The following is a 13981-nucleotide window of genomic DNA, read 5'->3' as shown; positions in this document are numbered from 1 at the left end:
TTGGTTAAGGTACTTATAAGTGACTAATAAATAGTTGACGTGTTTAATAAAATGTGGCTTATAAGTACATTTTATTATAAAATTACTAAAAATGGTACTACATTAAACAAGGGTATACTATAGAATTTTAAAATTAAATAAAGATAATGTGGTAATATATTTGGTCAAACTAGCTTATAAGCATAGTATTTATAAGCTCCCCAAAAAAAAAAAAATACCCCTCCCCAACTTATTTTTTGGGGTTTATAAACTCAAAAAAGTTATAAACAAATAAATAAACTTAATTTTAGAGCTTATAAACTAATTTAACCAGCTTATAAGCTTAGAAAAACACCCCTTAATTTCACCGGCCCACATTTTCCATACAAATTACTACTACAAAACGTTCCTTTCTTCACTTTTTTTTTTTTTTTTTAANGTAAGGTATGATAAATTATCTAATACAATTAAAGAAAATAAATATCGAAAACCTTAAAAGGTTGGTTTGACGTTTAAAAAGGTTTGCTCCTTCATTCCAAAAAATAAGGCCGAAAAGTGTCAAATTTTTTATAATTTTTTTTTAATATATTACAAAAACAAAAAAAAGAATATAATTTCTTATCTAGGCCAATCCAATGAGCCTAAAAAAAAAACCAAAAAGACCCAAATTTATTATTAACTTTTTACATATATTTCCACCCAAAGTTTGACGAAATAGCAAGTTTATACCTCTAGTTTTATATATTTTAATTTACACCCCTAAATTAACGCATTAAATTTCTTTTGACAATGAAAGGCTAAAATGGTCATTTACATGTCTCAAATTACTCACCCCTAATTCAATCCGAAAATTTAACATTCACATAAATCATCTCTACCCTTCTTCCATCGCCGATTGTTTGGAGTTGATTTCGGTTGATTTTTTTCACCAAATTCGATTGGAACCATCACTTTATCGTTTTCTAAGTGTTTTTTCAACCTTGATAGCCCTTGATTTAGTCATTTTTTACGAACTTGCAACCCAGCTCCACCACGTGCGACAGCCATTTTCGGCATTTTCAACATATACTTGGCATCATTGGCCTTCCCCAACACCACCATCTTCCTCCCCTTTGCCTTCTGACCAAAACCCCTATCATACCTATCCGTTTACTTTGCCAATCGTCGGCCACTGATACCTTTTAGGCCGTGACTTCTCAAGTTTTTTCTGGTCAATCCTGGCATTGGAAATCACCCATTTCACCATCCATCGCTTCTCCAGCATCTGCTCTCCAAAACCCCCCACCAACCTAACCCCGTTAGCCCGTTGGTCGTCATCCACCTCTCCTAGTGATTTTGCATCTCAAAAGGCAAGAAAAATAAATTTGAAATAATTTTTTTTAAATATATGCTTATATTATTAGAAGGCCCCCACAGTAACTTTTGTCTAGGGTCACAAATGTTCTTAAGACGACCCTGAGGTTACCTGACACATTGTGACTTACTTGATCATTTGGACTTATAAGGTATTCAATGAATTTTAAAGATTAGTTGAAGTATGCATAAACTGGTCCAGACACTCTGCTTACCCCAAAAAAACCTCTAGGGACTTCTTGTTATTTCTTTAAACCTTAAGGGAGGTTAGAGATAGTATTTATTTGTGTTGACTAGGATTGAGATAATGATGGTTTTAACTAAAATATACATAAAAAAATTGTACTTCATATTATGGTTGACAAATCGTATATCGTATCGTGTATCAAAAACCTAATTTTTTGAATCATGTATCGCGTATTGTATCGTACGATATGTCTTTTAATAAAATTAATAATAAAATAATAACATTTTTCTTAAAATTAGTATCATCCCCAAGATTAATTAACAAATTTTGTGATATTATTGGCTTTAAATTATGGTATTAGATAATCAAAATTAATCATAAAATTATGAATCTATATCATTTCCTCTCAACCATTAATATAATTTCTAAGATCAATTTTAATAATTATATCTCCACTTATGTTATTATTATCATGCAAAATGGGCAACAGATCTTTCTCTTCACTTTCTCCATGCAAAATGGGTAAATTTGAGCGGGTTTTAGTGAATCGAATTGGGTGACCTGGATCCAACATGATCTATTTCAGTCCGAATCAAAAAAAATTTGGGCTGAAATTAATAAAGTCGAATCGATGTGTATCAATATTTTTTAGAATACGTACCGATACATGTGGTATCTTAGTATACATATTAACGTATCGAAATGTTTATGATACACTCTCTGATATATATCATTGACGCCCGTATCGAATCGTCTAATATGATATTTATTGTGTATCGTAGGATACTAATAGTCATGTTTCATATTTTGTAATTTAAGTAATTAATATAACGTCACACATTGTGCAACATTTAATTACAAAATCAGTGTCGTATATAATTTTGGTTGAAAAAATTGTGTATTTGTGTATCGGGCATATAAAGTTATTCATTTATTAAAATAAAATATAAAAAGAAAAAGAAAAAGAGAAAGGAAATATAAGGGCGATTCAGTATGGGAAAGTTTACTCTCTCTCTCTTCTCTCTCTCTCTCTCTCTCTTCTCCTCTCTCCTCTCTCTCTCTCTTCTCTCTATTCTCTAATATATATATATTATATATATATATATATATATATATATATATATATATATATATATATATATTACAAAAATCTGCAATAATTAGGGATACCCACTCGACCACGATGAGACTGGTTAAAAATGTGGCGTGTGTTTAATTAAAATCAACAAGTAAATAATAATAAACCAAAAAATAACCACGTAATAAAATTTTTAAAGTAGTTTGGCAGGTTAAGACTAAGCTTACATCTACTGTTATATATTGTGTTTGAGTTGTGAATGAGGTGATTACAAGAGAAATATACAGAGGAGATAATGCTCAGCAAGTTGATAATACTTCATTAAGCATACTTTCTTTCATTTTTGTATCAAGGGGCTGCCTTTTTGTCTCTATGGGGATCCTGCAATTGGAGGTGGCATCCCCCTTTTATAAAAGCATTTGACAATGATTGAGAGTCGGTAGATTACAGGGTGAATTACACGCTTAATCCCTCGTAATTCAAATATGAGTAAGTTTTCTCTAATCCTTAAAGTCATACAACAAAACATACTTAGAGACTAATAAACTCATTGGTTAAGCTATCCACTGATTGGGTGACACATGGGTGAATCTTGATCACTTGATTTTGGCATGGCTCTGAACAACCGATGCAAATCGAAATCATATATATATATACACTGGGGGTGTCTAGACTAGTTTGCATGTATCTAATTAATTTTTGAGACCAATTTGAACACCCTTCAAGCTCAATGTAAGCACAAATGTTGTAGATGACCCCAAGATAGCTTAAACCTAGGAATTTAATAAAGAGAATAAATCTTCTAATATCGAGGCCAAACCCTTGGGTGTTATAAAGATTATATTCACTAGCTCATTTAACATTAATAGTCAATAGAATTTCTAGTTACCTCCTCACATCCATGATTTACAAGGCCTTTCAATTACCATTCAAAAAATTTCATGGGACGTATTCCAATTTTAGTACAAATTCTTGTAGATTTCCCTAATTAAAAACATCACCAATCTTATCTGATACGATGCCTCTATTTAATTATTATTTCCTATTCGCCGAAGGCCCAAAGCCACTTCACTGCCGATCTTCCGAATCTCCAGTAATCCCTTCAACACTTGAATCATTTGAAATTCGCGGGAAATTCACAAAAACTTGGGTCTCCTAAGAATAATACCATCTGCTGCTGGCGGTGATCCGGATCACCCGCGTTCGTTTTGAAGAACCACAAATATCTTACTCGGATTTGCTTCAACCTTATTTTGGGAGTTTTTCTGTGTATGTGATTTTTTTTTTTTTTGGTTGCATATCTCTCTTACCTGCAGTGTTTTAATATATTGTTAGTATTAGCAGTTCTTTCATGATAATGTCTACGACTCTATTCACATATAAGATTGAGGTCCAGAACTTTTCATTTAGTTTATGCAATGCCACATGCTCGATGAAATTCTACACTGAAACTTTGTTTTCCATGTTAACGACAGAGCAAGTCATTTGACAACCGTTTGTATAGACTGAAGGAGCATAGTAATTGGGGTTAATTTAACGCTGTCTTTTTCAAGAGAATGAAAGATGTAAGCACTTGCAATCTTATCCGGTCGTTCTTTAGTTACTGTTGCCTTTAGTTTTAGCTAGCGAGCTCCATTGTGTAAATGAATGGAGTCTCTATAATTACATTCTGTTCTTTTTTTATTTTTGGCTCAGATCAATAAATTTGTTCTAATATATATATATATATATCATCTAGTTAAAAGTTTTGAGCGTTTTGCAGATTGGAAGGCAATGCCGGTGCACTTACAAATTTTGAAGTGCTGATTTTCTACGATCCAGGGGTGCTTCGAAGGATCCGACACGAGTTCTTGTCCAGTGGCACAATCTGAGTTCAAGGTGGTTGATTTTCTTATGATATATGGTTCTCATTTTTTTAATCAATATTATTTATCATTAGCATGCATTAATGGCTTATTTTCTTGCTTTTTGCTATAGGTTTATGATTATTGGTGAGAGTGGTGCTTGCAATCAAACAAGAGAGGGAGTCAATGAATTTTTGAGAAGTGTAAAAAATTCAAACTTGCAAAAGCTGAGATGCTGAATATTATCAACATTCGGCCTTCCTCTTAGTTGAAATAGACTCGGTAATATTTATTTTCTTTCTGTATTAACTCCTATTCTGTTGGTAAATAATAAAGTTCGCATTTCAGCATGATTTGTCTTACTGCTCCTCTTATTGATAACGACACACTGTAGCTTTTGATATAGAGTATATCTATCTCTCAGCGTTTTCTTTTTAATTTATTATCTTCATGCTAGAGAGCAAGGATTTGTGTGCATCATTGACAACAGAAGGGTGTTTCAGTTTCATGTAGTTTTTGATCATTTCTGTAGAAATTAGAATTTTTAAATTTATAATTGTTGTCATATCAGTTAGGCAAAGGGTTTGTATTTTGATGTTTGTGTGTAATGACCAAGGATGCATTTAGGAAGACCCTTTTTGTTACTATTCTGAGACAGCTTATATCTCTTTCACCATATGCCTTGTGTTTTGTCAAACAAATGCATTTTATGCTATAAATTATTTTAATTTGTTTCACATTTTGTAGGTTATAGAGCAATCCGACACTCGTTTTGATGAAGAGCAACTAGAAGAGTTAGTAGACCTGGCTGTAACATTGCTCCCACCTCATCCAAACCAAACAAATCATTGAAGAAGGGACTAATGAGAATGAAGGACCTGCAGAAGGGGCTAATGAAAATGAACAAGGAACGCAGAAGGGGATCAGGTTGCTGAGGATCAAAAAAAAGGGACATCAGATGGTGAAAAAATGGATGACAGTGATGCCATATGTCCTGATCGTTTAACAAGAAACTAATCAGAGTCAACATTGTTGTGAATATCATGAGAACAGAGTTATGCTGGTAAACTAGCATTACCAACTTGGTAAATTTGGAAACTTGAGTTCTCCAGCTATTAGGTCTATTTGAATATATTTTTAGCTTCTTATTATTTCATATATTCGGTTTAAAATGAAAGTGATCAAATAGGAAGCGACTTTCTCTTTGGATTTTCAATCGGATTAATTCAAATAGCTAGGAATAATCACTTTCCAGATGTTTATTAAAAACAAAATATACAAAATTATTCCTTCGATTCTGATATTCACAAAAAATTTATCTAAATCCTGTAGATTACAATTGGATGGCTTTAAATTATCACATTGATAAACTTGTTTGAAGAGATTCAAATTTGCCAACCATGTGCTCAAATTTTGTACTCTCCATAAGTTTAAACATGATTTTAAAGGATTGTGGATTTTTGTCCCCATAGAAAGTGGGTCATGTCATGGACTGTTTTCGTTTGAATCTATGCTATATAACTGATAGCTTACATCACCCACAAATGTACCAATATCGGTGACCTTTAAAACTAATACGAATTTATTATATTATTAGAAGAAAAAAAAACTTTAATAGTTGAGATTTAATCAAATACAAATATTAGAAAATATCAATGATTAATAAACAGCCCAGGTGGTGACACCAGCTAAGTTGTTGGGTCTAACTTCACTAGTTAACTAGTTTGATCGGTTGGTCAAACTGAGTGATAAAAAGTTTAAAATCAATAAATAAAACCACTAAATTAACAATTAAGTCCCTCCAACGCCTTGCTAATTGTTGGCAAAAGTCGAGTTGTGCTATCACAATTTTTTTCGATTTTAGTCGATTCACTCACCGAAATCAACTTCATTCACTATTACACTCATGATACTTTCTCTTCAAAAGCTCTAATATTCTGATTTTTCAATTATTATCAATAATCATCATAATTTCTAAGGGTTTTTGATAAATAGTAAAATAGATAATCTAGCCCAATGAAAGCCTTGGGTTCTGATTAAATTGGTTCAATCGTTGGATTAGATCGGGTTTTAAAACATTGAAAAATTACTATATTTATTGAAAAACTTGTTAAAAATATGAAAAATGATAGACGTGATAACATCATGATCACGATTAATTTAAATTTTGTTTTAAAACAAACAAAAATAGCATGAATTGGATATATATATATAATATATTTTTTTTTATTTTTTTTTTTTTGAGAAACGGTAACATTGCTCTCAAAATATTGATAATAGATAATGAGCATACATATAGACAATTAGGACACATATCTCAGGAATAGAGATACGTGAGATGAAATAATGAAGTGAAAGATTTGACATAAGCACTCCCAATCCCAAAAAGCTTGATCGAAAGGAAAGAGGGAAGAGCGGCTTTACATAAAGTCTATTAAACTACAACTGCCACACCACCTGCAAATCAAATATCATTTCAATCTTTTCCCTCTTCCCAAACCTAAAGACCAAAGTTAGTGAATGGGCAACCTGACGGCACCACACCCCGCAACATCACCACCTTTCACATTTGAGTTCATCTTGGAGCCACCACACCCAACCCCTTTCTACCCTCTTGTCACCCTGCCTCACCCAATCCAGAAATAAATTATTACTCATCAATTTCATCCATTATTCAAATTCTGTAATGAAAAAATTATATATGTCAGCTGTCAGGTGGGTTGCTCTGATTTGAAGAGACACTTGAAGAAGACACCATATGGGAATTGGGCATTGGGGTTCCTGTTTTCTTATAATATCGTCGCCCTCTTTGATTTTAAAGACAAAGTGGGGGCTTTTTAAAGTATTTTTGTGAAGCCTTTTTCTTTTTACAGTTACTTTTTTTGTTTTTTTTTTTTACTTTCCTCTGTAATATTGAACATTGCACGTGCAAACTATCAGAACAACGACAAACCCAGAGTTCAACGTCAAATGTAAAGACGATAAAAAATTCAATTCCTTCGTGTGTACAGTCTACTCTGTTTTTGTTTTTTTTTTTTTTTTTTTACTCTTTTCTTTTTTCTCTGGATTTGGGGACTATGCTCTGTACTACAGAGTTGCAGATGAAAGCAATTTCGAAAAGGAGTATAATTTGTCAATAATTTTTATTATTTTCTTGCAATTTAAGGCTGTGATTTGTAAATGGAAGTACTTATTTTTCACACATATTTATAGTATTTGACTTAAATGGGTAAAAATATATATATACTTTTAAGAAAATACTGCGAAGTACTTTTTCATAAATACTTCCATTTTAAGCACTTCTTATGGAAGCACTTTTGCTATTTCGTATGTTGCGTCTTAACTTTAAGTGCTTTTCGAGCGTATCAGAATTATGTGACACTCTTTATTTCTTTTATTCCCGATGTTATAAAAACGTCAATTAAGGATTGTACTTTAATATGTCGACAATGTCAAATATACGGTAAAACCTCTATATAGTCATAATGTTGGGATTAAATAAATTTATTATTATGAGGAGTTATAACTTAATAGATGTGTAGTTATAATAATTATTGTTTTGATTTCTTATTTTATAATTTATGTTTTAGTAGTATTATGATTTCTTATTTATTTTTTCATGATGTAGGAATATTACTTGATTTCTTATTTTATAATTCATGTTTTAATAGTATTATGATTTCAATCAATTGTTTTAGTAGCATTAGGATTTTATTTTTTATTTTTTTGTTCCTACCACCAACTAGCACTTCCAAAATCCAACCATGTGATGCAGGCATCATTAGAAATTTTAAAGGTAATTATCGTCAGCACTTTAATTGCCTATTCTTGAAACGAATAGAAGATCGTGTTTTGGAACCATAAAAGATAAATGGTCTTGATAGAATTGTAAATACAGTTGTTGCATGGTTAATTGATGCACGGCCAATGACAATTGTCAATTGTTTTAAGCACTGCAAAATTAGGACTCCTGATGTCGATGAATTGCAAGTTACAAATGAAGTGGATTAGAATAATCAATGAGTCATTGCAGATTTGAGTGATAAAATTCGACAATTTCATTACACTAATTAAATTGATATTAATTAAATGTCTTCCTCGATCATCCAAATGAGTAACAAGTTGTGTATACTTTAACTGAAGAATAAATTATTACTGAAATTTTATAAGAAGAGGAATGAGATAATCCGGAGGATGATAGTATGAAAATACCAAAAGTTGCATGCCAAGAAGCTCTAAACATGCTTGAGAAGCTATAAATATTTTAGCTTCAACAAAAAGGTGTCCATGCTGGCGACGTATTACGTATTTGCAAGATAAAAGATATAATAACAATTCTGAAGCATAAATAATTGTCTTAAACAACTTTAGATAAATATTTTATTTTATCTTAAACCTTTAATGCAAAATAACATATATTTTTTGCTATAAACATATAATTATTACTATGTAGAGGCAAATTCCTTAAGACGTGACCTAGAGAAATTATAATTTATTAAAATGTGAAATTATTCTTATTTATAATTGGCCTAAGTTGAGATCGAAATTTTTTATGACTATATGGGGATTATTCCTATATAGAGTATCATTATGTGAAAGTTACTCTCTCTCTCTCTCTCTCTTCTCTCTCTCTCTCTCTCTCTCTCTCTCTCTCTCTCTCTCTTCTCTCTCTATATCTATATTATAATAATATAATATATATATATATATATATATATATATATATATTATATTACAAAAATCTGCAATAATTAGGGATACCCACTCGACCACGATGAGACTGGTTAAAATGTGCGTGTGTTTAATTAAAATCAACAAGTAAATAATAATAAACAAATAATAAACACGTAATAAAATTTTTAAAGTAGTTTGGCAGGTTAAGACTAAGCTTACATCTACTGTTATATTATTGTTTTGAGTTGTGAATGAGGTGATTACAAGAGAAATATTACAGAGGAGATAAGCTCAGCAAGTTGATATACTTCATTAAGCATACTTCTTTCATTTTTGTATCAAGGGGCTGCCCTTTTTGTCTCTATGGGGATCCTGCAATTGGGGTGGCATCCCCTTTTATAAAAGCATTTTGACAATGATTGAGAGTCGGTAGATTACAGGGTGAATTACACGCTTAATCCCTCGTAATTCAAATATGAGTAAGTTTTCTCTAATCCTTAAGTCATAACAACCATACTTAGAGACTAATAAAACTCATTGGTTAAGCTATCCATGATTGGGTGACACATGGGTGAATCTTGATCACTTGATTTTGGCATGGTCTCTGAACAAACCGATGCAAATCGAAATCATATATATATATACATGGGGTGTCTAGACTATTTGCATGTATCTTAATTAATTTTTGAGACCAATTTGAACACCCTTCAAGCTCAATGTAAGCACAAAATGTTGTAGATGACCCCAAGATAGCTTAAAACTAGGAATTTAATAAAGAGAATAAATCTTCTTAATCGAGGCCAAACCCTTGGGTGTATAAAGATTATATTCACTAGCTCATTTAACATTAATAGTCAATAGAATTTCTAGTTACCTCCTCACATCCATGATTTACAAGGCCTTCAATTACCATTCAAAAAATTTCATGGACGTATTCCAATTTTAGTACAAATTCTTGTAGATTCCCTAATTAAAAACATCACCAATCTTATCTGAACTACGATGCCTCTATTTAATTATTATTTCCCTATTCGCCGAAGCCCAAAGCCACTTCACTGCCGATCTTCCGAATCTCCAGTAATCCCTTCAACACTTGAATCATTTGAAATTCGCGGGAAATTCACAAATACTTGGGTCCTAAGAATAATACATCTGCTGCTGGCGGTGATCCGGACTCACCCGCGTTCGTTTGAAGAACCACAACATATCTACTCGGATTTGCTTCAACCTTATTTTGGGAGTTTTTCTCTGTGTATGTGATTTTTTTTTTTTTTGGTTGCATATCTCTTTACCTGCAGTGTTTTTAATATATTTGTTGTATTAGCAGTTCTTTCATGATAATGTCTACGACTCTATTCACATAGAAGTTGATGTGATCCAGAACTTTTCATTTAGTTTAATGCAATGCACATGCTCGATGAAAATTCTACACTGAAACTTTGTTTTCCATGTTAACGACAGAGCAAGTCATTTGACAACCGTTTGTATAGACTGAAGGAGCATAGTAATTGGGGTTAATTTAACGCTGTCTTTTTCAAGAGAATGAAGATGTAAGCACTTGCAATCTTATCCGGTCGTTCTTTAGTTACTGTTGCCTTTAGTTTTAGCTAGCGAGCTCCATTGTGTAAATGAATGAGTCTCTATAATTACATTCTGTTTTTCCTTTTATTTATTTTGGCTCAGATCAATAAATTGTTCCTATATATATATATATATATCATCTAGTTAAAACTGTTTGAGCGTTTTGCAGATTGGAAGGCAATGCCGGTGCACTTACAAATTTTGAAGTGCTGATTTTCTACGATCCAGGGGTGCTTCGAAGGATCCGACACGAGTTCTTGTTCCAGTGGCACAATCTGAGTTCAAGGTGGTTGATTTTTCTTATGATTAATGGTTCTCATTTTTTTAATCAATATTATTTATCATTAGCATGCATTAATGGCTTATTTTCTTGCTTTTGCTATAGGTTTATGATTATTTGGTGGAGAGTGGTGCTTGCAATCAAACAAGAGAGGGAGTCAATGAATTTTTGAGAAGTGTAAAAAATTCAAACTTGCAAAAGTGAGATGCTGAATATTATCAACATTCGGCCTTCTCTTTAGTTGAAATAGACTCGGTAATATTTATTTTCTTCTGTATTAACTCCTATTCTGTTGGTAAACTAATAAAGTTCGCATTTCAGCATGATTTGTCTTACTGCTTCTATTATGATACGACACACTGTAGCTTTTGGATATAGAGTATATCTATCTCTCAGCGTTTTTTTTTAATTTATTATCTCATGCTAGAGAGCAAGGATTTGTGTGCATCATTGACAACAGAAGGATGTTATGTTTCATGTAGTTTTTGATCATTTCTGTAGAAATTAGAATTTTTAAACTTATAATTGTTGTCATATCAGTCTAGGCAAAGGGTTTGTATTTTGATGTTTGTGTGTAATGACCAAGGATGCATTTAGGAAGACCCTTTTTGTTACTATTCTGAGACAGCTTATATCTCTTTCACTCATAGCCTTGTGTTTTGTCAAACAAATGCATTTTATGCTATAAATTATTTTAATTTGTTTCACATTTTGTAGGTTATAGAGCAATCCGACACTCGTTTTGATGAAGAGCAACTAGAAGAGTTAGTAGACCTGGCTGTAACATTGCTCCCACCTCATCCAAACCAAACAATCATTGAAGAAGGGACTAATGAGAATGAAGGAACTGGCAGAAGGGGCTAATGAAAATGAACAAGGAACTGCAGAAGGGGATCAGGTTGCTGAGGATCAAAAAGGGACATCAGATGGTGAAAAAATGGATGACAGTTGCGCATATGTCCTGATCGTTTAACAAAAAACTAATCAGAGTCAACATTGTTGTGAATATCATGAGAACAGAGTTATGCTGGTAAACTGGCATTACCAACTTGGTAAATTTGGAAACTTGAGATTTCTCAGCTATTAGGTCTTATTTGAATATATTTTAGCTTCTTATTATTTCATGATATTCGGTTTAAATTGAAGTGATCAAATAGGAAGCGACTTTCTCTTGGATTTTCAATCGGATTAATTCAAATAGCTAGGAATAATCACTTTCCAGATGTATTATTAAAACAAAACTATACAAAATTATTCCTTCGATTCTGATATTCACAAAAAATTATCTAAATCCTGTAGATTACAATTGGATGGCTTTAAATTATCACATTGATAAACTTGTTTGAAGAGATTCAAATTTTGCCAACATGTGCTCAAATTTTGTACTTCTCATAAGTTTAAACATGATTTTAAAGGATTGTGGATTTTTGTCCCCATAGAAAGTTGGGTCATGTCATGGACTGTTTCGTTTGAATCTATGCTATTATGATACTGATAGCTTACATCACACCATAATGTACCAATATCGGTGACCCTTTAAAATCTAATACGAATTTATTATATTATTAGAAGAAAAAAAAACTTTTAATAGTTGAGATTTAATCAAATACAAATATTAGAAATATCAATGATTAATAACCAGCCAGGTGACACCAGCTAAGTTGTTGGGTTCAACTTCACTAGTTTAACTAGTTGTGACGGTTGGTCAAACTGAGTGATAAAAAGTTTAAAATTCAATAAATAAACCACTAAATATAACAATTAAGTCCCTCCAACGCCTTGCAATTGTTGGCAAAAGTCGATTGTTGCTATCACATTTTTTTCGATTTTAGTCGATTCACATCACGAAATCAACTTCATTGCACTATTACACTCATGATACTTTCTCTTCAAAAGCTCTAATATTCTGATTTTCAATTATTTATCAATAATCATCATAATTTCTAAGGGTTTTTGATAAATAGTAAAATAGATAATCTAGCCCAATGAAAGCCTTGGGTTCTGATTAAATTGGTTCAATCGTTGGATTAGATCGGGTTTTTAAAACATTGAAAATTACTATTTATTGAAAAACTTGTTAAAAATATGAAAAATGATAGACGTGATAACATCATGATCACGATTAATTATAATTTTGTTTTAAAACAAAACAAATAGCATGAATTGGATATATATATATAATTATTTTTTTTTATTTTTTTTTTTTGATAACGGTAACATTGCTCTCAAAATATTGATAATAGATAATGAGCATACATATAGACAATTAGGACAACATATTCAGGAATAGAGATACCGTGAGATGAAATAATGAAGTGAAAGATTTGACATAAGCACTCCCAATCCCAAAAAGCTTGATCGAAAGGAAAGAGGGGAAGAGCGGCTTTACAATAAAGTCTATATAACCTACAACTGCCACCACCACTGTCAAATCAAATATCATTTCAATCTTTCCCTCTTCCCCAAACCTAAAGACCAAAGTTAGTGAATGGGCAACCTGACGGCACCACACCCCGCAACATCACCACCTTTCACATTTGAGTTCATCTTGGAGCCACCACACCAACCCTTTCTACCTCTTGTCACCCTGCCTCACCAATCCAAGAAATAAATTATTACTCATCAATTTCATCCATTATTCAAATTCTGTAATGAAAAAATTATATATGTCAGCTGTCAGGTGGGTCTGCTCTGATTTGGAGAGAGACACTTGAAGAAGACACCATATGGGAATTGGGCATGGGGTTCCTGTTTTCTATAATATCGTCGCCCTCTTTGATTTTAAAGACAAAGTGGGGGCCCTTTTAAAGTATTTTTGTGAAGCCTTTTCTTTTTACAGTTACTTTTTTTGTTTTTTTTTTTTACTTTCCTCTGTAATATTGAACATTTGCACGTGCAAACTATCAGAACGACAGAACCCAGAGGTCAACGTCAAATGTAAAGACGATAAAAATCACCATTCCTCGTGGTACAGTCTACTCTGTTTTTGTTTTTTTTTTTTTTTT

The 13981-nt window shown here is 32.1% G+C and overlaps 2 pseudogenes; both read left to right on the top strand.

The window, feature by feature from the left end:
• The first annotated feature begins 4244 nt into the window (after positions 1-4244).
• LOC116109742 lies at positions 4245-5592 on the top strand (annotated as a pseudogene).
• A 4711-nt stretch (positions 5593-10303) lies between these two features.
• LOC116109857 lies at positions 10304-12121 on the top strand (annotated as a pseudogene).
• Positions 12122-13981: the final 1860 nt, after the last annotated feature.

This window comes from Pistacia vera, unplaced genomic scaffold (genome assembly GCF_008641045.1).
Source record: "Pistacia vera cultivar Batoury unplaced genomic scaffold, PisVer_v2 Contig59, whole genome shotgun sequence".
NCBI classification, from domain to species: domain Eukaryota; kingdom Viridiplantae; phylum Streptophyta; class Magnoliopsida; order Sapindales; family Anacardiaceae; genus Pistacia; species Pistacia vera.
This window is presented reverse-complemented; position numbering and strand designations above follow the sequence as displayed.